Raw genomic sequence first — 21,149 nt, forward strand, 5'->3', positions numbered from 1 at the left:
ACTGGGCGTAATATGAAAAAAAACCCAGGCATCGTTTCAGGGCTTTGGAGCAGTGGGGAAGGGGAAATTCCATAAGGGGACACATGCGTTCGGGGTCGGGGCCTATTATCCCATTGCGCACTACGTATCCCAGGATGGCCAGCCGGTTTGTGCTAAACACGCACTTGTCCTCGTTGTATGTGAGGTTCAAGGCGTTTGCGGTCTGGAGGAATTTTTGGAGGTTGGCGTCGTGGTCCTGCTGATCGTGGCCGCAGATGGTTACGTTGTCGAGATACGGGAACGTGGCCTGTAGCCTGTGTTGGTCAACCATTCGGTCCATCTCCCGTTGGAAGACCGAGACCCCGTTTGTGACGCCAAATGGGACCCTTAGGAAGTGGTATAGTCGCCCATCTGCTTTGAAGGCTGTGTACTTGCGGTCACTTGGGCGGATGGGGAGCTGGTGATAGGCGGACTTGAGGTCCACGGTGGAGAAGACCTTATATTGGGCAATCCGATTTACCATGTTGGATATGCGGGGGAGAGGGTACGCATCTAGCTGTGTGTACCTGTTGATGGTCTGGCTATAGTCTATGACCATCCTTTGCTTCTCCCCGGTCTTTACTACTACCACCTGTGCTCTCCAGGGACTATTGCTGGCCTGGATTATACCTTCCTTCAGCAACCGCTGGACTTCGGACCGGATAAATGTCCGGTCCTGGGCGCTGTACCGTCTGCTCCTAGTGGCGACGGGTTTGCAATCCGGGGTGAGATTTGCAAACAAGGATGGCGGTTCAACTTTGAGGGTTGCGAGGCCGCAGATAGTGAGTGGGGGTATTGGGCCGCCGAATTGAAACGTTAGGCTCTGCAGATTGCACTGGAAATCTAATCCCAGTAATGTGGGTGCGCAGAGTTGGGGAAGGACGTAGAGCCTGTAGTTTTTAAACTCCCTTCCTTGCACCGTTAGGGTCACTATGCAGAACCCTTTGATCTCTACGGAGTGGGATCCTGCAGCTAGGGAAATCTTTTGCGTACTGGGACGGATGGTCAAAAAACGGCGTCTTACCGTGTCGGGGTGGATGAAGCTTTCGGTGCTCCCGGAGTCGATCAGGCATGGCGTCTCGTGTCCGTTGATCAGCACCGTTGTTGTCGTCGTCTGGAGCGTCCGGGGCCGTGCTTGATCCAGCGTCACCGAGGCCAGATGTGGGCGTGGTGTCTCAGCGTCTTCTTCGGACCCCGTGGAGCCGTCGATGCTGGGGTCCTTTGTTGTCATCCAAGATGGCGGCATCCATGAATCGCACGCGGCCGGGGGTGGACAAGATGGCCGCCTCCACGGATCGCACGTGGTCGGGGGTGGACAAAATGGCCACCCCCATGCATCGCACATGGCTGGGGGGTCACAAGATGGCGGCGCCCATCCTCCCCTCGTGGTGGCTGGGACCCAAAATGGCGGCGCCCGCGAGTCGCACATGGGGCGCTGGGGGGGGTTGGGGAGCGTTTGGGATGCGCTGGACTCTTTCTTCTCTGGGGACAGCGGCGACCCCCCGGGACCGGCACACAGCCGTGAAATGGCCCTTTTTCCCGCAGCTTTTGCAAGTTGCTGCGCGGGTCGGGCAGCGCTGCCGGGGGTGTTTCGCCTGCCCGCAGAAATAGCAGCGGGCCCCCCCGGGATGGTCTGGCATCTTAACCGCGCAAGCCTGTGAGGGGGGGGGAGGGGGTTTGTCGCGTCGGGGGTCCACGGAGCCCAAGGGGCTGCCGCGCGGTCGGGGCCGTAGGCGCGGGCGTTTTGCGAGGCCACATCTAGGGAAACTGCAATGGCCCGTGCCTCTGAGAGTCCTAGCGACTCTTTTTCTAAGAGTCTTTGGCGGATTTGGGGAGAGTTCATACCTGCCACAAACGCATCGCGAATTAACATGTCCGTGTGTTCCGTCGCGTTTACCGGCGAGCAGCCGCAGCCCCGTCCCAAAATTAGCAGCGCGGCGTAGAACTCTTCTAGTGATTCTCCGGGGCTTTGCCGTCTCGTTGCGAGTTCGTAGCGTGCGTAGACCTGGTTCACTGGACGAACGTAGACGCTCTTTAGTGCTGCGACCGCCGTCGGGAAATCCTCTGCGTCTTCTATGAGAGGGTAAATTTCTGGGCTTACCCTTGAGTGCAGGACCTGTAGTTTCTGGTCTTCTGTGATCTGGCCGGGGGCCGTTCGGAGGTAGCCTTCGAAACAAGCCTGCCAGTGTTTAAAAACTGCTGTCGCGTTCACTGCGTGGGGGTTGATCCGCAGGCATTCCGGGACGATCCTGAGCTCCATAGTTCTTTAAGCACGCTTAATAAATTGTAGCGCACAATGACTTACGAGAGAGACGAATAGAGGTGAAGTTGATGAGGCTTTATTAAGCGTGACTTGTTCCCAGCAGTTCAGCAACAGACTGGAGCTGCAGGGAGAAGCCCAGGTTCTTCTACTCCGCCTTCAGGGCGGAGCTAGGGATCAACAGCCAACCAGGACCCGGGGTCTGTCAGCCAATAGCATCACGGCTTCACAGTCCCACATGACCCCTAATGCATACTACCACATCTGTCAGCTAGCTAATCTGCAATCCATGCCAATATGTTACCCCCTACACCATGAGCTTTTATTTTCTGCAATAACCTTGATGTGGTACCTTATCAAATACCTTCTGTAAATCTAAGTACTGTACATCAGTGGGTTCCCCAGTATTTAAAGCACATGTGAATCCTTCAAAGAACTCCAATAAATCAATTAAGAATGAATTGCCTTTCACAAAACCATGTTGACTCTGCCTGATTTCCTTGAATTTTTCCAAGTGCCCTACTATAACTGAATCCCTACGGTGCATAAGGTGGCCATTCGGCCGATTGAGTCTGCACTCACCCTCTGAAAGAACACTCTACCCAGGCCCACTTCCCCGTCCATCCTGCCCTATCTCCACAACCTAACCTGCGTATCCCTGGACACGAAGGGGCAATTTAGCATGGCCAATCCACCTGACCTGCACATCTTTGGACTGTGGTAGGAAATCGGAGCACCTGAAGGAAACCCACACAGACACAGGGAGGACGTGCAAACTCCACACAGACTGTCATTCAAGGCTGGAATCGAATCCGCGTCATTGGTGCTTTGAGGCAGCAGTGCTAACCACTGGACCATTGTGCCGCCCATTATCCTTAATAATGGCTTCTAGCATTTTCTCTGTGACAAATGTTAGGCTAACTGGCTTGATGGCAGACAAGCGAATCAAGTCTAAGTGGAGTCCAGAAGAGCACAGGTTAAAACATAGACTTAACAAGACTCAGAAGTAAACAATGCACCCTGTACAGATAGGCTAAGCTTAATGATTGAGCTAAAATATACCCCACTATTTTATCAATAATTTTCTAAATTAAAATTCTTGTCTTACAAATTAAGTTAAGCACTGTCCTTTGTCATTTGCACATTTATACTATAACTACAGTTGAAATGTACCAACAGTATAGTTACAGTTTAAATAGCTTTGCACTGATGTTTTGGATCTGTTGTGTAAATCTGAAACTAGATCCCAGCTGACATGAGAGTGAAGCATATGAGGCTATCTTACTTACAAAATTCTTACAAGGTGTGACAGGGTAGATGTAGATTGGATGTTTCCCCGGGCTCGGGTGCCTAGAACCAGGGACCACAGTCTCAGAATAAGTGGCAGGCTATTTAAGACTGAGGTGGGGGTTTTGCGGCCCCGACATGGCGGGACCCACCCCGGGAGATTTCACAACCCAGTCAAAAGCTTATTGATTTCTGGCAGGACCAGTCGATCCTGGCGGCCGGTGGGGGTTGGAAAATCCCGCCCTGGGATGAGGAGGAATTTCTTCACCCAAAGGGTGATGAGTTTCTCCCCCAAGGAGCTGTGGAAGCTCAATCATCGAGCATTCAAGACAGAAATCAATATAATTCAGGATACTAATGACAACAAGGGATATGGGATATTGGGGCAAATGGCATAGAGGTAGATGATCAGCCATGATTTTCTTTTGAATGGTGGAGCGGCCCCATTGGGTCAATTGCGCTTCTTGTGTTCCTATGTTCTCAAGGGAGTTTCACTCCACTTCATTCTGGAGTCAAATTGGGTGGCCACTCTGCATTTACACCTTTCATTTCCGCGAACTGAAGCTAACGCTGCTGTGTGAATTCTGTATTCAGGTATATTTTACAAACCGTGCAAGGTGTCACTCATGGCTCAGTGGGGAGCACTCTTGCTTCTGAGCCAGAGGTTTGTGGCTCAAGTTTCATTCCAGAGCCCTGAACACAAATTCCAGGCTGACCCTCCAGAACAGTGCTGAGGAAGTTGCAAGTGCTAACTTTCTGGTGAAACGTCAAACTGAGATCCCTTGTCTGCCTTCTCAGGTGAATGTAAGAGATTACTTGCCACTATTTTGAAGACGAGCAGGGGAGTTCGCCACAGTGTCTGAGTCAATATTTAACTCTTAACCAACATTGCCAGAACAGGCTACCTATCATTATCATTTTACTGTTTACAGCAGTTTGCTGGATGCAAATTGGTTGCCATGTTTCCTACATTTTTACAGTATCCATATTTCAAAACCAGCTTCATCATCTATAAAAGTAAAGTAACCATTGTCCCAGATGACCATCAGCTTTGAGGGGGAGAGCTGACTGGCGGTGATTTAACCTGAGGGTCACCACACCTCAGGCGAGGGCAAGGTTGAGATGGCGGGGTCTTCATGAATAACTCAGCCGGTACAAGAGTTGAATCAACACTGTTGGCCTCGCTCTGCAGCACAAACCAGCTGTCCAGCCAACTGAGCTAAACTGGCTAAAGCATTTTGGAAACCCCTGAAGTCATGACGGGTGCGACAGAAATGCAAGTATTTACTTCACCACAAAGTGGCAATGCTGAGTTGTCAGAGTTTTGTACTCAGCAGCCCCACCAGCAGGGGTTTAATGGAACTGCAGCTCCATAACAATTCCAAATTTAAAATAGCAGGACGCAAGGAAAGGCTGAATTTATTTGTTATTGAGAGAGAAATTTCTCCTTGCTCTTGATATAGTTGAGCATAAACAGTACACCCCATTCAGTGTTTAACATGTTACACACTCATTCACACTGCACAATTTACCCACAGTTTCAACCATGGTGTTCCACAGGTATAATAATCTTTATTGTCACAAGTAGGCATACATTAACACTGCAATGAAGTTACTGTGAAAAGCCCCTAGTCTCCACATTCCGGCACCTGTTCGGGTACACAGAGGGAGAATTCAGAATATCCAATTCATCTGACAGCACATATTTTGGGACTTGTGGGAGGAAACCGGAGCACCCGGAGGAAACCCACGCAGACACGGGGAGAACGTGCAGACTCCACACAGACAGTGACTCATGCTGGGAATTGAACCTAGGACCCTGGAGCTGCGAAGCAACAGTGCTACCCACTGGACTTCCGGTGGCGGCGATGAGGGAGAAAGTCGCACATTTGGTGCCTCTCGATCCGGTCGGACTTTTGGACCTTTTCCCCCGACTTTTTTGTACTTTTGAGTGCTGGATCTGAAGGCATAGGCACTCAGGCACTGACTCCAGACATAGGTATGCAATTAAGAAGCAGAAAGAATCGCAAACAGCTGAAGAAGTGGGCAAACAAGGGCAGTGCAGAAGATGCTGCTGAGGACAATATGGCCGATGTCCGGACCCCGGTGCAGACAGCCCAGCCAATGACGGAGCCTCTGTTGAAGGTCATCCAAGAGGGCTTTACCGCATTGAAGCGGGACAGTTTCGACCCGATTCAGAAATCTATCGAGCGCTTGGAGCATAGATTATCAGAGAATTTTATCATAGAATTTACAGTGCAGAAGGAGGCCATTCAGCCCATCGTGTCTGCACCGGCTCTTGGAAAGAGCACCCTACCCAAGGTCAACACCTCCATTCTATGCCCATAACCCAGTAACCTCACCCAACACTAAGGGCAATTTTGGACACTAAGGGCAATTTAGCATGGCCAATCCACCGAACCTGCACATCTTTGGACTGTGGGAGGAAACCGGAGCACCCGGAGGAAACCCACGCATACACGGGGAGGATGTGCAGACTCCACGCAGACAGTGACCCAAGCTGAAATCGAACCTGGGACCCTGGAGCTGTGAAACAATTGTGCTATCCACAATGCTACTGTGCTGCCCCTGGGCTGGATGCCCAGGATCGGACGATCCAGAAGCTGGAAAAGGCGCTGGAGGAGCAGGAGAATCACCAAACGGTGGTGGAGGCGGAGATGGAGAGGCTGAAGGATCAACAAGAAAGGCTCCTGGAAAAGGTGGAGGACCTGGAAAATAGGTCTCGTCAGCAGAATTTGAGAATCGTTTGTCTCACAGAGGGGGCTGAGGGAGAGGGTGCTGCAGTGTATGTGGCGGGCATGTTCCAGAAGCTGTTGTGAGAGGATGTCTTCCCCGCCCAGTGGAGGTGGACAGGGCGCACAGGGCATTGGCGAGGCAGTCGTGAGCGGGGCCCCCTCCCGAGCGATGGTGGTCCGGTTTCACAGGTTCCTGGATAAGGAGCGGGTGCTACAGTGGGCCAAGCGCACGCGGAGCTGCCATTGGAATAACAGTGTCTTGTGCATCTACCAGGACCTGAGCGTGGAGGTGGCCAGAAGAAGGGCAGGCTACAGGCACGTCAAAGAGATTCTGTTAAAGAAGCAGGTGAAGTTTGGGCTGCTGTACCCGGCGCGCCTGTGGGTCACACACGAGGGACGGCACCATTACTTTGAGGATCCCGAGGATGCGATGGACTTCGCCAAGAGAGAGGGGCTGGTGCCGAACTGAGGACATTTTGGACTTGTGTTAAAAAGACACTGAGCGATGTTTACACATTTTTCTGGTGCTATGTTCTTTTTTTCCCCTGGTTTTTCTTTTTCTGTCCTGTATTTGAATTTTTGTTGGAAAAAGAGGGTAGTTAAGGTATATGGTGCTGGGGGTTTTTGTGTTCGGATTGGGGTGGTTGGAAGTGCCTATTACTTATTCTGTTTTATTCGATTTGCACTAGCGTTGGGGTTTTCTTATTTTCTTGTTTTGTTTGTTTCTTTTCAGAGCAATTGCTCGAGGATGGCTGGTTTGAGGAAGTGGTGTTGATGGGCGGGGGGGGAATGGGTCAGAGGGAACAATAGGTGGGAGACTTGTTGGCACAGGAGTCGAGAGTCACCAGGCTAGCTGGGTGAGCTGATCTACGGAAGCCAGGTGGGGGGGGGGGGGGGGGTGGGGGGGTGTATATTTAGTTAGATTACGGCAGGGGTTAGGTTACAGGGTGTTGTTGCTTGGGGGGGAGGGGGGGGGGTAGTTGTTCTGCTGACGAGGGTGAGACTTAGGTGCGGGATCTTGGAGGAGGTCGGAGGTGGGGGCTGCCAGAAGGCGGGCCGGGGGAAGCACGACACAGGGACTGTGGGCGGCCCCAAGAAAGGAGATGGCTGATCGGCAGGGGTGGGGGGTGGGGGGGGGGGGCACGGTACCCCTCAACCAGGCTGATCACCTGGAACGTCAGAGGGTTAAACGGGCCGGTAAAAAGGGCACATGTGTTCACGCATCTGAGGGCGCTGAAGGTGGACGTAATAATGCTTCAGGAGACCCATCTGAAAGTGGCGGACCAGGTCAGATTAAGGAAGGGCTGGATTAGCCAGGTCTTCCACTCGGGGCTGGATGCTAAAACCAGGGGGTTGCGATTTTGGTCAACAAACGGGTGCAATTTGAGGCGGGCAGCACAATCTCGGATGGCGGAGGCAGATTTGTCAGGGTGAGTGGCAAGCTTGAGGGGATGAGGGTGGTCTTGGTCAATGTATATGCCCCAAATTGGGACGATGTGGAGTTTATTAAGAGACTGCTGGGGAAGATACCGGACCTGGACTTGCACAGGCTGATTATGGGAGGGGATTCTAACACAGCCCTTGACCCCGGCCTAGACCGGTCGTGTTCAAAAACGGGTAAGATGTAGGCAATGGCAAAAGAGTTGAGGGGGTTTATGGAGCAAATGGGGGAGTCTGATCCATGGAGGGCTAGTCGGCCGACGGGGAGGGAGTTTTTGTTCTATTCACATGTCCATAAGGTGTATTCCAGAATTGATTCTTTCATCATGAGCAGGGATTTGCTAGCGAGGGTGACAGACACAGAATATTCGGCGATCGCCATTTCGGACCATGCCCCGCACTGGGTTGATCTGCAGGTCTGCAAGGCAAGTTTTCAGCGCCCTCAATGGAGGCTGGAGGTCGGTTTGTTGGCGGACGAGGCGGTGTGTGAGAGGGTGAGGGAATGTATGCAAAACCACCTGCAGGTCAATGACACGGGGAAGTCTCAGCTGCGGTGCTTTGGGAGGCGCTGAAGGCAGTAGTGAGAGGGGAGCTGATTTTGATTAGAGCACATAGGGACAGGACGGACAGGGCAGAAATGGACTGACTGGTAAGGGAGATCTTACAGACAGACAGGAGATGTGCGGAGAACCCGAGGGCAGAGCTACTGAGGGAACAACGAAGGCTAAAGGCTGAGTTTGGGGTGTTGTCCACAGGTAAGGCTGTGGAGCAGCTTTGGAAGGTGAGGGGTGCGATTTACGAGCACGGGGAGAAAGCCAGTAGAATGCTGGCATAACAGCTGAGGAAGAGGGAGGCGGCCAGGGAAATAGGGAAGGTAGTCGACGTGGGGGGGGGGAAACTTGGTAGGAGGTCCGACAGAGCTGAACAAGGTGTTTAGGGACTTCTATAGTAAGCTTTACACCTCGGAACCCCCTCCGGGGCTGGAGGGGATGAGGCGCTTTCTGGATGGGCTGACCTTCCCAAAAGTGGGCAGAGGATTGGTAGATGGGTTGGGGGTTCCAATCAGGACCGAAGAAATATTGAGGGGCTTGAGAGCCATGCAATCGGATAAAGCCCCAGGACCGGATGGGTATCCGGTGGAGTTTTACAAAAGGTTCTCCGAGATAGTGGGGCCGGTGCTGGTTAGGGTTTTTAATGAGGCAAGAGACAGAGGGGTTTTACCCCGATGATGTCACAGGCCACTATCTCCCTGATATTGAAATGGGACAAAGACCCAGAGGCATGTGGGTCCTATAGGCCGATCTCTCTGCTCAACGTAGATGCTAAAATACTGGCCAAGCTCTTGGTGGCTAGGATTGAGGACTGTGTGCCAGACGTCATTATGGAAGATCAAACCTGGTTCGTTAAGGGCAGGCAGCTGGTGGCCAACCTAAGAAGGCTGCTGAATGTGATCATGATGCCCCCGGAGAGTAGGGAGGTAGAGGTAGTTGTGGCAATGGATGCCGAGAAGGCTTTCGACCGGGTCGAGTGGGACTATCTATGGGAGGTGCTGGGACGATTTGGGTTCGGGGAGGGCTTTATCGATTGGGTTAGACTGCTGTACCAGGCTCCAGAGGCGAGTGTGAAGACGAATAGGATGACATCTGACTATTTCAGACTACACTGTGGGACAAGGCAGGGGTGTCCCCTCTCCCCACTGCTGCTTGCGTTAGCAATAGAGCAGCTGGCAATTGCCCTGAGAGCTTCTGGGGTTGGAAGGGGCTGGTATGGGGGGGGATGGAACACAGAGTTTCATTGTATGCCGACGACCTGCTCTTATACATCATGGATCCAGTGGCTGGGATGGATGAACTCTGGGGATCCTAAAGGAATTCGGCCGGTTCTCGAGGTACAAACTGAACATGACAAAGGGTGAGTTGTTTGTAGTCCAGGCGAGGGGCCAGGAGGGCAGGTTGAGGGGGCTGCCGTTCAGGCTAGTAGGAGACAGCTTTAGATACTTAGGGATACAGGTGGTGCGGGACTGGGGACGGTTGCACAAGTTGAACTTATCTCGGTTGGTGGAGCAAATGAGGGCTGAGTTCCGGAGGTGGGATGCGCTCCCACTGACACTAGCGGGGAGAGTGCAGACGGCTAAAATGACAATACTCCCGAGATTCCTGTTCGTCTTCCAGTGTCTCCCCATTTTCATTTTTTCAAGAAGGTCAATAAAATGATTATGGGATTTTTGTGGGTGGGGTAGTCTCCGCGGGTGCGGAGATTGATGCTCGAGAGGAACCGAGGGGAAGGGGGGCTGGCGCTGCCAAACTTTAGTAACTACTACTGGGGGGCCAACATAGCTCTGATAAGGAAGTGGATGGGGGATGCGGGGTCGGTTTGGGGGCGAATAGAGGCCGCTTCATGCAGGGGGACCAGTTTGGGGGCCCTGGTTATGGCGCCCCTGCCGCTCCCGCCGGCACGGTATTCCACCAGCCCTATAGTGGTGGCGACTTTGCGGATCTGGGGCCAATGGAGAAGGCACGTGGGGGGAGTGGGAGCATCGGTTTGGTCCCCAATTTGCGACAATCACCGGTTTGCCCCAGGGAATATGGACGGTGGGTTCCGAGCATGGCGGAGGGCTGGGATTGAGAGGATGGGGGATTTGTTCTTGGAAGGGAGCTTCCCGAGCATGAGGGCATTAGAGGAGAAATTTGGGCTGGCGAGAGGGAATGAGTTCAGGTACTTGCAAGTGCGGGACTTTCTACGCAGACAGATTCCATCCTTCCCATGCCTGCTGCTTCGGGGGATCCAGGACAGGGTAGTGTCCAGTCGATGGGTGGGGGAGGGTAGGGTCTCAGATATAGAAAAGGAACTTGTGGGAGCAGAGGAGACACAGACCGAGGAGCTGAAGCTTAAGTGGGAAGAGGAGTTCGGGGGTGAGATGGTAGAGGGCCTATGAGCGGAGGCGTTGAGTAGGGTAAACGCGACCGCAACAAGCGCCAGGCTCAGCCTGATTCAATTCAAGGTCATCCACGAGCCCACATGACAGTGGCCCGGATGAGCAAATTTTTTGGACAGGTGCACCAGATGTTCGGGAGGGCCGGCGAACCATGTCCACATGTTTTGGGCATGCCCAAAACTCGGGGTACTGGCAGGGGTTCGCGGATGTTATGTCCCGGATACTGAAAACAGGGGTGGTGATGAGTCAAGAGGTGGCTATTTTTGGGGTTTCGTAGGACGCGGGAGTCCAGGAGGAGAGAGAGGCTGATGTTTTGGCCTTTGCTTCCCTGGTAGCCCGGCGACGAATTCTGTTGGCATGGAGGGACTCAAAACCTCCGAAGTCGGGGGCCTGGCTATCGGATGTGGCGAGCTTTCTATGTCTGGAGAAAATTAAGTTCGCTTTGAGAGGGTCACTGTCAGGGTTCGCCCAGAGGTGGCAACAATTTATCGACTTCTTCATGTAAAATTGATCATCAGCAGGGGGGCGGGCGGTAGGGGGGGTTAGGGTAACGTAGATTAGGGGGCTAGTTATCCTGGTCCTTGTAGGAGGGGAGCGGGTTGTCTTGCACTATAATGATTGTTTTTTGCGCACTGTTTTATATTGTTGTTTAATGTGCCAAAATGTCTCAATAAAATTGTTTATCAAAAAGAAAAGTGCTACCCACTGTGCTACAGTGCTGTCACTCCTATTTTCAATTTACATTTACAATTTAATCCTGGAAAGCAAGGCAAAATGGGCCATTTTAAGTTGCTTGGATCACTGGTGAAATCTCTTTTGGAATATTGCATTTAACTTTCAGCAAGTTGATTTTAAAGAAATATTCTTAAGGGTTCAAAGGAGAACAAGATGATTCTGCTATAAAGCAGCCTCAAAGAAAAGGACGTGTTTCCAATTGGTGCAAAGACAGGCTTTTAGCATTGCAGAGGAGTGGGAAATTGAACTTGGTGAGCAAAAAATGAAACGATAAAAGTACAAATTGCACAAACCTTGAGATAACAGGATTTTTTTTTTGTCTTACACCTCAGTTTATATATTGAACAGATGCACAACAAAAGCAACAATTTGTACATCCAAAGTCACCATGACACAGCCTATTTTATACTGAACACATATATTTAAATACCAGAAACATGTTTTCATGTTATACGCTCCATGTGAATGTTCTTTCTAATTATGACCACTTTCTCATCAGGCGGCTGACAAAAGAACCTTAAATAAGATGAAAATAAATATTTTACGGGCCAAATGATTATGATCTGGAAAAAGGGTGGTGGAAGCAGATTTAATAATCACTTTCAAAAGGAAACTGGATAAATCCTTGGAGGGGAAAGTTTGCAGGACTATGGGGAAAAGGGGGGGGGGTGAAGGGAACTAACTGATTTGGCCTCTTAAAGAACTGCTACAGGCAAGATGGGCTGAATGGCCTCCTTCTGGGCTGTAACATTCTATGATGTCACATTGTTGAGGTTTCTAAGATCAATCCTATGCTTTTTTTCTTCTGTCAGACTTGCTGCATCATTTATTTCTCCGTCTGGTGATTCATGCAATGAAATTTATAGTTTCAGCCACTCGTGACTGTAGTCCCTGCTTTCAAAAAACACTTAAGAGACGACATGTTTGACTTTTTCCTCACCCTTTTTTACTCATTCTCACTGTTAGTCAGTCTCCACACAGACAGTGACTCAAGCCGGAAATTGAACCTGGGACCCTGGAGAGTTGCAAAGTGCTCAAAGTTGCCTCTCTGTACACGAGGAGAACTCTGGTATCATGCATATTAAATTTAAAAGCTATATTTCTTCCAAAAAAGGTGGGAAAAGAACATTTCAATGCAAATCAGTCTACTTTCCTCTAATGCGTACATGCAAATGAGTTGAACTGCAATTTGATATTTCCCCAGCAGCTCAAAGAGGAGGACGTACACAATCTTTCAACTAAATTTGCAGTGGCATAAGTGATATTTGTATGACGAATGAAAGTAGTCAGCCTTCATTTGTATTTGCAAATTAACTTAATGACAACTGGACATTTATAGCAATCTTTTGAAAAGGAACTGGATGGGCTTACTTCTCAATCAGAGCGGTGCTAAATGTAGTGATTGGCACCAACAGATAAATTAAATAATTTGACCCAATTATTGCAATTCATAACAGCCCCATGAAATAAAGATTTTAGGCAGGCTATAATATTGCAAATATTTGACAGTACCATCAATTTCCACCATCAAAAAGAATAAGAACAGCAAGATCATGGATTCACAATCACCTCTCCATTCCCCTCCAATTCACCTGCCATTTGGATTTGGACACAAATCGCCACTAGTTTTGCTTTCCTCGGTGGAGTTCCTAGAATGCCATATCTCAAACCACAGTAGGAAAGCCAGCACCAGCACCAGCTCGGCAGCAGTGGTTTGAGGAGAAGTGAGGAATGGACAATGAAGTCAGCCATGTCCCAAGAACATATGTTTAAAATGTTCAGAAGCAAGGAGTTAGTTTTCACCTTTGAGGTCTTGCGCAGTGAATGGGGGAGTTCCTCTATCACGTTTGAACTCATCTGGTTTTCACATTGAAAATTGGGTGGTTTCTGTAACGAGCAATTAATTTGCTCTGCCAGTTCAACTCACAGCAACATCGAGACCAACTTGCATTTATATAGTACCCTTCAAAATAGTGAAGTGTCAATGAAAATTACTCGCACATTTGTACCCCACTGTGTGAACGCAGCATTCCTCCATAAGTTCAGCCCGCTTTTTCTTAAATAACTAAAAAGAGACAATGGGCACGATTCTCTGGCGTCGTTGCGCTCTCGCTCAAGCATAATGAGGCCGGTGAATAACGGGAGATGCCAAAAACGGAGATGCACTGGGCGCCAAACAGTTTGCGATGCAACCGGCCCTCTCCCATAGGTGAAATCAGGATCTCACCGTACCGAGGAGAGAAACCAATTATCACCACTTAAGCCCAATTTCCATACAATTAGCGAGAGCCACCCCACATCCAACGGTCTCCCCAGCAAGTGCTCACATTGAAGCCGATTAGTACTCCTTTCAAAAAACGTGAACCTGTGGAAGGACTTCTGTGGAGAGCCGAGGAGGTGGGGGGAGCTTGGCAGGGGGCGGGCCGTCATGGGGAGGTGGTGGTGGTGGGGGATGGGGGGGGGGGGGGCTGGGGGGTCAACCGCTTGAGGCACGACCATGCCAACCCTGAGATCGTGTGTAACTGTTCTGGGCGCAAGTCCATCTGCCCCACCGATCACCCATAACTTCCACCAAATGCTGAGGCCTCTGGCTGCGTGGGTGAAGGCTTTTGCCGATAGGGAATTGGCAATTGTGGTTAAGGGATCGCTTCAAAAATGCCAAGTGGATTCCTGTGGGTGGACAGGCCATGTAGCATGTGGGAATCATTGCCTAGCATCCCAATCACACCTTGATGCCTGGACACTGTACTTGAACAATGCTGGAGACAACACCACACACGCAACTTCTGAACACCCAGGGGATGGGACACAGTTCCGGGGACATTTCCACAGCTGAAGGGTGAGTGAGCACCGCGTGGAGGGGGACATGCCTGGAGAGATAGGCAAAGGGTCCGGCGGTCAGTCCGCATTGCAGAAGAAGGTGACAGAGGCATCATACTGGTTGTGCAAAAAGGGGTTAATGTGATGTACAATACTCTGCTCCCCATGATGCCGCCCCCCCCGCTCTCTCAAGCCCCCCCCTCCCCACCCCCAACCTACCCTTCCAACCCTCACCGGCACCCTCTGTGATCCTCAACGTGCTTGGCCCTCTTAGCTCTACCACTACGCCCAGGCATTTCCCCAGGATGCACATCTGAGGTGGAGGCTGCCAGATGCTTACCTCATTCCGTGGCCTTTGATGCCCCATGGCGGGTGTCTTCTGGGGGCTCTGGGGCCGGTGGGGGGGGGGGGGGGGGGGGGGTCTCACTTGTCGGTGGCACATGCACAGCCGGGCAGCCCTGTCCCGTTTGCTGACCTCGAGACACGGCCTCATCAGAGGGATGGAATGTGGGGGAACTGGTACCCACCGTCGCCACTCCATGGGACCGGTCCAGGTTGACACTCAGTGCCACCTCCTCCCGATCGGTGCCCTTAGGGCATTGGGGTCCACCTTGGGACAGAGGGGCAGCTGGTTCAGGCCCCGGCTGCTCCTGCATCATCTGGCTCTGGCGGATTCCCATTTTGTATCGACGACCTCAGTGATGCTCCTTAGTGACTGAGACACGCTCTGCAGTACCTCCAAGGACCCAGCAGCCCTCTGACTGTTGTCTTGCCTGGGGATTCCTGCCACCACCTGATGTGTTTCATCTGTAGTGTGGTGCTCACCAGATTGTGCCCCAGATGCCTGACCCCTAACATTCCCCACCGAGGCGTGTGTATATCTGCGCTGGTGGGGGTGGGGATGACAACTGTGCCGCGGCTACGGTGCGTTCCACAGAGCTCTCCTACGAGGTGTTCTCCTCGGAGTCAGGAGAGGGGGCCACCCGGGATCGGCCGGCTCCGTTGGCTGGCGGACCTGCAGGAGAATGGACGTGTGGTCAGTGGGAGGGATGGATCAGTCAGTAAGGCAATCACTAATCACGTTTGACAGGTCCTCCGGGTGGAGCCCGGTGGTTCTTCTCCTCTGCAGCATCCGTCAGCCTCCACGTGGGTGACCGATTTATTCTCGGCCACCCTGGTCACCTCCAGGACCCACTCCTCGAAGGAGGTGAGGGTTCTAATGTCCGGCACCCCACTGCCAGTCTGGTCCTTCTCCCGGCGATTGTGGAAGAGCTTTTTTGAGGGGACACAGAGAGGGCATCGTTAGCCACACGCGTGGTTTACAGTGGTGGCAGAGGGCATGTGAAGGTGGGGTTAGGGGGATTGTGGGGGGAGGGTGGGGAGAGAGGGCTGGGGGTTGCATGGGGAGTTGGGGCGTTCGTGCGCCCTTGTTGGGCGGGGGAGGATGTTGATGCCTATTTACTCGTGCTGCCCAGTGTAGGTCTTTGACCATCTTCCTGCACTGCTGGCCAGTCCTCTTGGTCATACTCCCCGAGCTGACAGCTCCCACCACCTTATCACAGGAAGCACTGGCTGCCTTGTGGTTCACCCTCTGGGACACCCAGGGGGAACAGGACATTCCTCCTGGCCTCCATCAGGAGCCTTCCCAGGTCAGCATCCCCGAATCTTGGGACGGTCTCCTGGGCGCCATTATTGAGAGCTGGCTGGGGTTGGCTGAGCAAGTGCAGCTTAAGTGCTGCTCCACCCTGTTAGCGGAGGGCTGGCGAGCGAGATGCCGGTGAATAGGCCGGTGAGCCATTATTTGCGGCGAGAAGCCCATGAGCCCTGTTGTGAACCAATTAACTTTGAATTGCGTTGCTGGCATCGCTGGGCCAAGCGCCGGGAAGCTCGCGGCAATTCTCACTCGCTACCACACTTAGAAATATTCCTGGAGAATCGCGTCCATAGGGTTAGAACATAGAACATACAGTGCAGAAGGAGGCCATTCAGCCCATCAAGTCTGCACCGATCCACTTAAGCCCTCACTTCCACCCTATCCCCATAACCCAATAACCGCACCTAACCTTTTTTTGGGCAATTTTACATGGCCAATCCACATCTTCGGACTATGGGAGGAAACAGGAGCACCCGGAGGAAACCCACGCAGACACAGGGAGAACGTGCAGACTCCGCACAGACGGTGACCCAGCGGAGAATCAAACCTGGGACCCTGGCACTGTGAAGCCATTTGTGCTACCATGCTGCTCTGGGGTCGTCAGCAAAAAGCCAAGTAAATTTGTCCACTTTTTATCGGCGAAGAACTCATAAAGCCACAGGGGCTGACAAGTGTAGTGGATGCCTTGAATCATTTCATTATTTAGTTTACTAAGTACCCTTTCGTATTTATAAATTTTGCATAGTGCAAAGCACAAGTGTGCCTACATTCATTTTGGGAGAGGTTTATTATGTGGGTATGGGAAATTATCTTTGCTGATTTACTGTACAGTAGCTGGATAGATTTCCTTCTGGGGCAGGCCCTAGAAACAAAAAGACTTTGAATAATTTTGAAGACCTCGCACAAGCAAGTTCATCCTGCGCAACCATTGGAGAAATATTTATCTTGTTCCTGTTGTCATTTTTATGGTGCTGTTGAGGCAGAAAGTGTAACATGATTTGGATATGTACCTAGAAAGGAAGAATATGAAAGGGACCATTGGGAAAGGGCAGAGAAATGGGATTAAAATAATTAGCTTCGGCTGAACAGATAGCGATGAGCCACATTCATCTTCCTGTGCTGTAGCTTCTCCAATTCAATGATGTTGGTGCATATGGCTAATATCCCCATTGTCTACTCACACTGTTTCAAAAGTCGTACTGAGAGTATCATTAGAGGCAGAAAGGATGCATCGATTTAAATTTAAAAATTGCTTTAAAAGGATTTTAGATTTTAAAATATAAGCAGCAAAGAAAATGGCAATTAATATTGGAATGAATTAGAACAGATTTTTTTGGACTGCGAACAAACTTTGAGCAAAAACAGGAATGGTCACCGTCACAGTGATTCAGTGAGCAATTGCAACTGTGTGGTGTGACACTACATCTTTTATATCTGACATGTCCTAAATTAAGCAAACCTGCTGATTCAAACTTAAAGTCATATACTTCGCACTAACGCCAATCAATGCCTCCATCCATGTTCAGCCAAGGATAATCCTGCCAAATGACCCCCATGGGAAGCAATTTGGAATTATTTGCAACCAATGTTATTGCATTGGAAAGGTCAAACGTTTTGTTTTCACGGACCATGTTTGCCTTTTTAACATTTGATTGGCAATATTACATTGAAAAAGTAGATCCACTCATGTCTCGCCAATTGTACTTTTGCCATCAGGTTGCTAGCGGCAGGTCATTACAAATGTTAACAGCGGTACCAAGACTTTACTGAAAACATGTCTCATTGCATCAGTAATTCAAAGGACTGCAAAGCCTGAGAAGGAGCTACTTCCAGTGCTCTGGTCAACTATTCTTTAAAGAGAGATTTTGTATCCTGAAAAATGAGCTTTATTGACATCACTTAGTTCAAAAATTAAACAATAGAAAAGTTATGACTAAGTTCAATTTATTCTCCCTCCCCCCATCCCCCGACACTCCCCATTACAATTGATTTTGTTTTGGACTATATTTCTTCTGATGCTGAGCAGTGATGACAAAAGCAGGAGAATTGACTTGGAGGAGCTACTGACTCTGACAGCGTAAGAAACCTGAATTAATGCCAGCAGATAGAGTCATTAATCTAGTTGTCCTCTGTGATATTGGCATTTCAACTCTGCACGTTGATACAGCTCCATCACACTTTCAGGCTCAATGGTTCCTCCCTGACAGTTACTCCCAAGCGCGGTGAGTTTATTGTGTTGCTATATTAACATGTGGCTGGCAATAACTTACACTTAAATAATTTCTACAGCATAATAACATGTATCAAGATGCATTCACAGCTGGTGGTTAGATCTGAGCAAGGAAGGAAGCACGATTAAAGAGTAAATGATAAACTGCTTCTCTCATTGCTCATCATGGCTCTTTTCCCTTTTAACTTTCCTCACTGCTCTTTTGAGGATTAAATGGTTCCTTCTGAAACATTGCTTAATTAAACAGAAAGACTTGCATTTATCCAGTGCCCTTAAATATCTCAGAATGTCCCAAAATGCTTCACAGCTAATGACGTACATTTGAAATGTAGAGACATGGCACCCAGTTTGCAGTCAGAGTGATCCATGGTCAGCAATAAATTATGATCAAATCATGGGCTGGATTCTTCGGCCATGCCTGCCGCAAGATCACGGCCGAAGAATCCAGCCCATGATCTGATCATGATTTAGGGTTACGGATGCGGACCATGTAAAGGTCCATGCGGACCATTGAGCTTGGGTGGGAATTTCCAGTCGCCGGGCGGACGCGGCTGAAGAATCCCGCTACATGTGTATTAACGGTATTGGTTGAGGGATAGATATTGGCTAGTGAGAGCACACCCACCCTTTTTTCAAATAGCACTGTTGTATATTTTACACCCATTGGAGAATATTTCAGATGGCAGGGTTTCCCTTCTGGTTTTAGTTTGCACTCAGCACTCACAACAGTTTAAATTAAACTGATTGCATGACATGCAGTCTTATTTTAACATTCTTGTTATTCACTGTTATGACCAGATTAGGGACCAGTAACTTTCTTTCTTAAAGTAAACAGTTGTTATTTACAAAGAGAATAAAGCCACAAGATGCCACGTTTTAAAAGAAAATTCAACTGTACAAGAATCAACAAAGCAAATGGCCAAAACTATCCTTCCTATGCTCTGCTGGGTTCCTTCAACATGGAACAGAAACCTAATCCTGTATATATATATTTAAAAACTTTATCCTCTTCATTATTTCTAAACTGGACTTTTCTTCTCAACCCAGACAATTAAGATAGTTGACCCTCTCTCTGGAAATTATTCCCATTGATCTCCAGAACAAAATGTAATTATCGTCGGCTAGATAATATTGATTGTATTGAATGGACCCATTGAGGGTTGATAAATTTAACATACTGTTGGTGAAGTATCCGGTGAAAAATGTGATTGACAGGAATGTGAGGTATTCTCAGATATTATATTTCCGAGCCAATGGACTGCTGTCCCATATATTCCAGTGTAACCATTAGGCCTTGGTGTACAAGCTACTGTCAAATTTGCTTATCATGCATTACTTACAAATACATGCTTTATAATTATTTATAACAATATAGGAAAACATTTAATTGCTCCCCCATCTATATCCAGTTGATATATTCAAGCACAACTTTCCAATTCTCAGTTTCAGAAATGTCACACCTCGTTGTGCTTAAGGAGCTTCTAATATATCCCCGGTATAATTTCAAAAGGAGCCACAGGAATGCAATTTGTATTTGATAACCTTGTTAATGGAATCCATGGGTCTGTTGAGACAATGGCTTCACAAGCACCAGATCCTCAACACAAATGGCACCCTTTTCAACCCATAATGGTCGAGACATTTTCAGTCCGGAAAACAAATCAAAGTCCAGACACTAGACAAACTTTGTAAAAGTCACTGTGGAGAAGGAAGGTCACATGACCCCAGCCTTTCTGAGCTGTGAAGCCTGTCTGCTGTTTAACATTGAACTGGCAGGCCACACAGAAGCAAGCTCCGTCTAGGTTGGACCCCCTGTCCATCTAACCCAATTCTACTGGGAGATTTTGTACCATTGCCGACAGAACTCATGCCATGTTTGATGTGTTATGCACGCTGGGATAACACAGGCTGCAACTGGATGCAGCTTTAACCAAAAGATACTCCAGACCTTGAAGTTAGTTCAATCTGATTTATTGAACCAGTAACACAGTTAGCACAGTTCTCTATGAGTTCGACTCTCTGCTAACCTAAGTGTGGTTACTCTATCTGATTGAACCAGACTAGCTCGTAGCCATGTGCTGGAGGTGTGATACTCTACATACACCCTGACTCACTCTGTAGATGTTCATCAGTGGAATGAGGCAGAGTGTGAGTGCATCGTGCCTTTTATAGTGAGATACCACCCCTGAGTGTCCTGCCTGCTCATTGTTCATGTCCTGTTCTCTGTGTTCATTAGCTGCCTGTCTGTATATCATGACATCTCCCCTTTTTAAAAATGTTTTGTTAGCACATGGGAACGTACTTACATGTGGTGGCATATATTAACATATTTACAAGCGGTGGCATATGTGAGCGTATTTACATGTGAAGACAACTGTCAAATGTGAGAAAACAGAACATAGCAAACAAAACAAATGTTCATAAGTCCAGTCTCTGGGGCTTGCGCCTGATCCTTGTCGACTGCCAGAGAGGTGATGGTGGGGACGACGGCGCCTTGACAGGTGGGATGGAAGGCTGACTGGTGGCCTCGTAGTTCGAAGTATCAGGAGGTGGCAAAACAACGGACGGAAACGGAGAAGAAAGCGGTTGTGGGCAGGCAACTTTGCGCAGTGACGGTCTGTTTCGTCGCACAACAGAAACATCAGCCATACATAGGACAGAGCAGGGCGCAGCCTTTCGAACCACAACAGCTGGAGCTGACCAGCCACCATTCGGTATCTTGATCCTGACAGTGTCTGCCGGGGATAACACGGGCAAATCGGTGGCATGAGCATCATAGCCCTGCTTTTGCTGGTTTCGGAGCTGCTGCACCTTCTGCAGCACCGGGAGGTGATCCAGGTTGAGCAAGTGTATGGCTGGAAGTGTCGTCCGCAGGTCCCTGTTCATCAGGAGTTGAGCCGGAGACATGCCAGTGGACAGTGGGGTCGCCCTGTATGCATGCAGCACAAGGTAGATGTCAGAAGCAGAATTCGAGGCCTTGCAGATGAGCTGTTTCACAATGTGCACCCCTTTTT

This window comes from Scyliorhinus torazame, chromosome 19, assembly GCF_047496885.1.
Source record: "Scyliorhinus torazame isolate Kashiwa2021f chromosome 19, sScyTor2.1, whole genome shotgun sequence".
Classification (NCBI taxonomy): domain Eukaryota; kingdom Metazoa; phylum Chordata; class Chondrichthyes; order Carcharhiniformes; family Scyliorhinidae; genus Scyliorhinus; species Scyliorhinus torazame.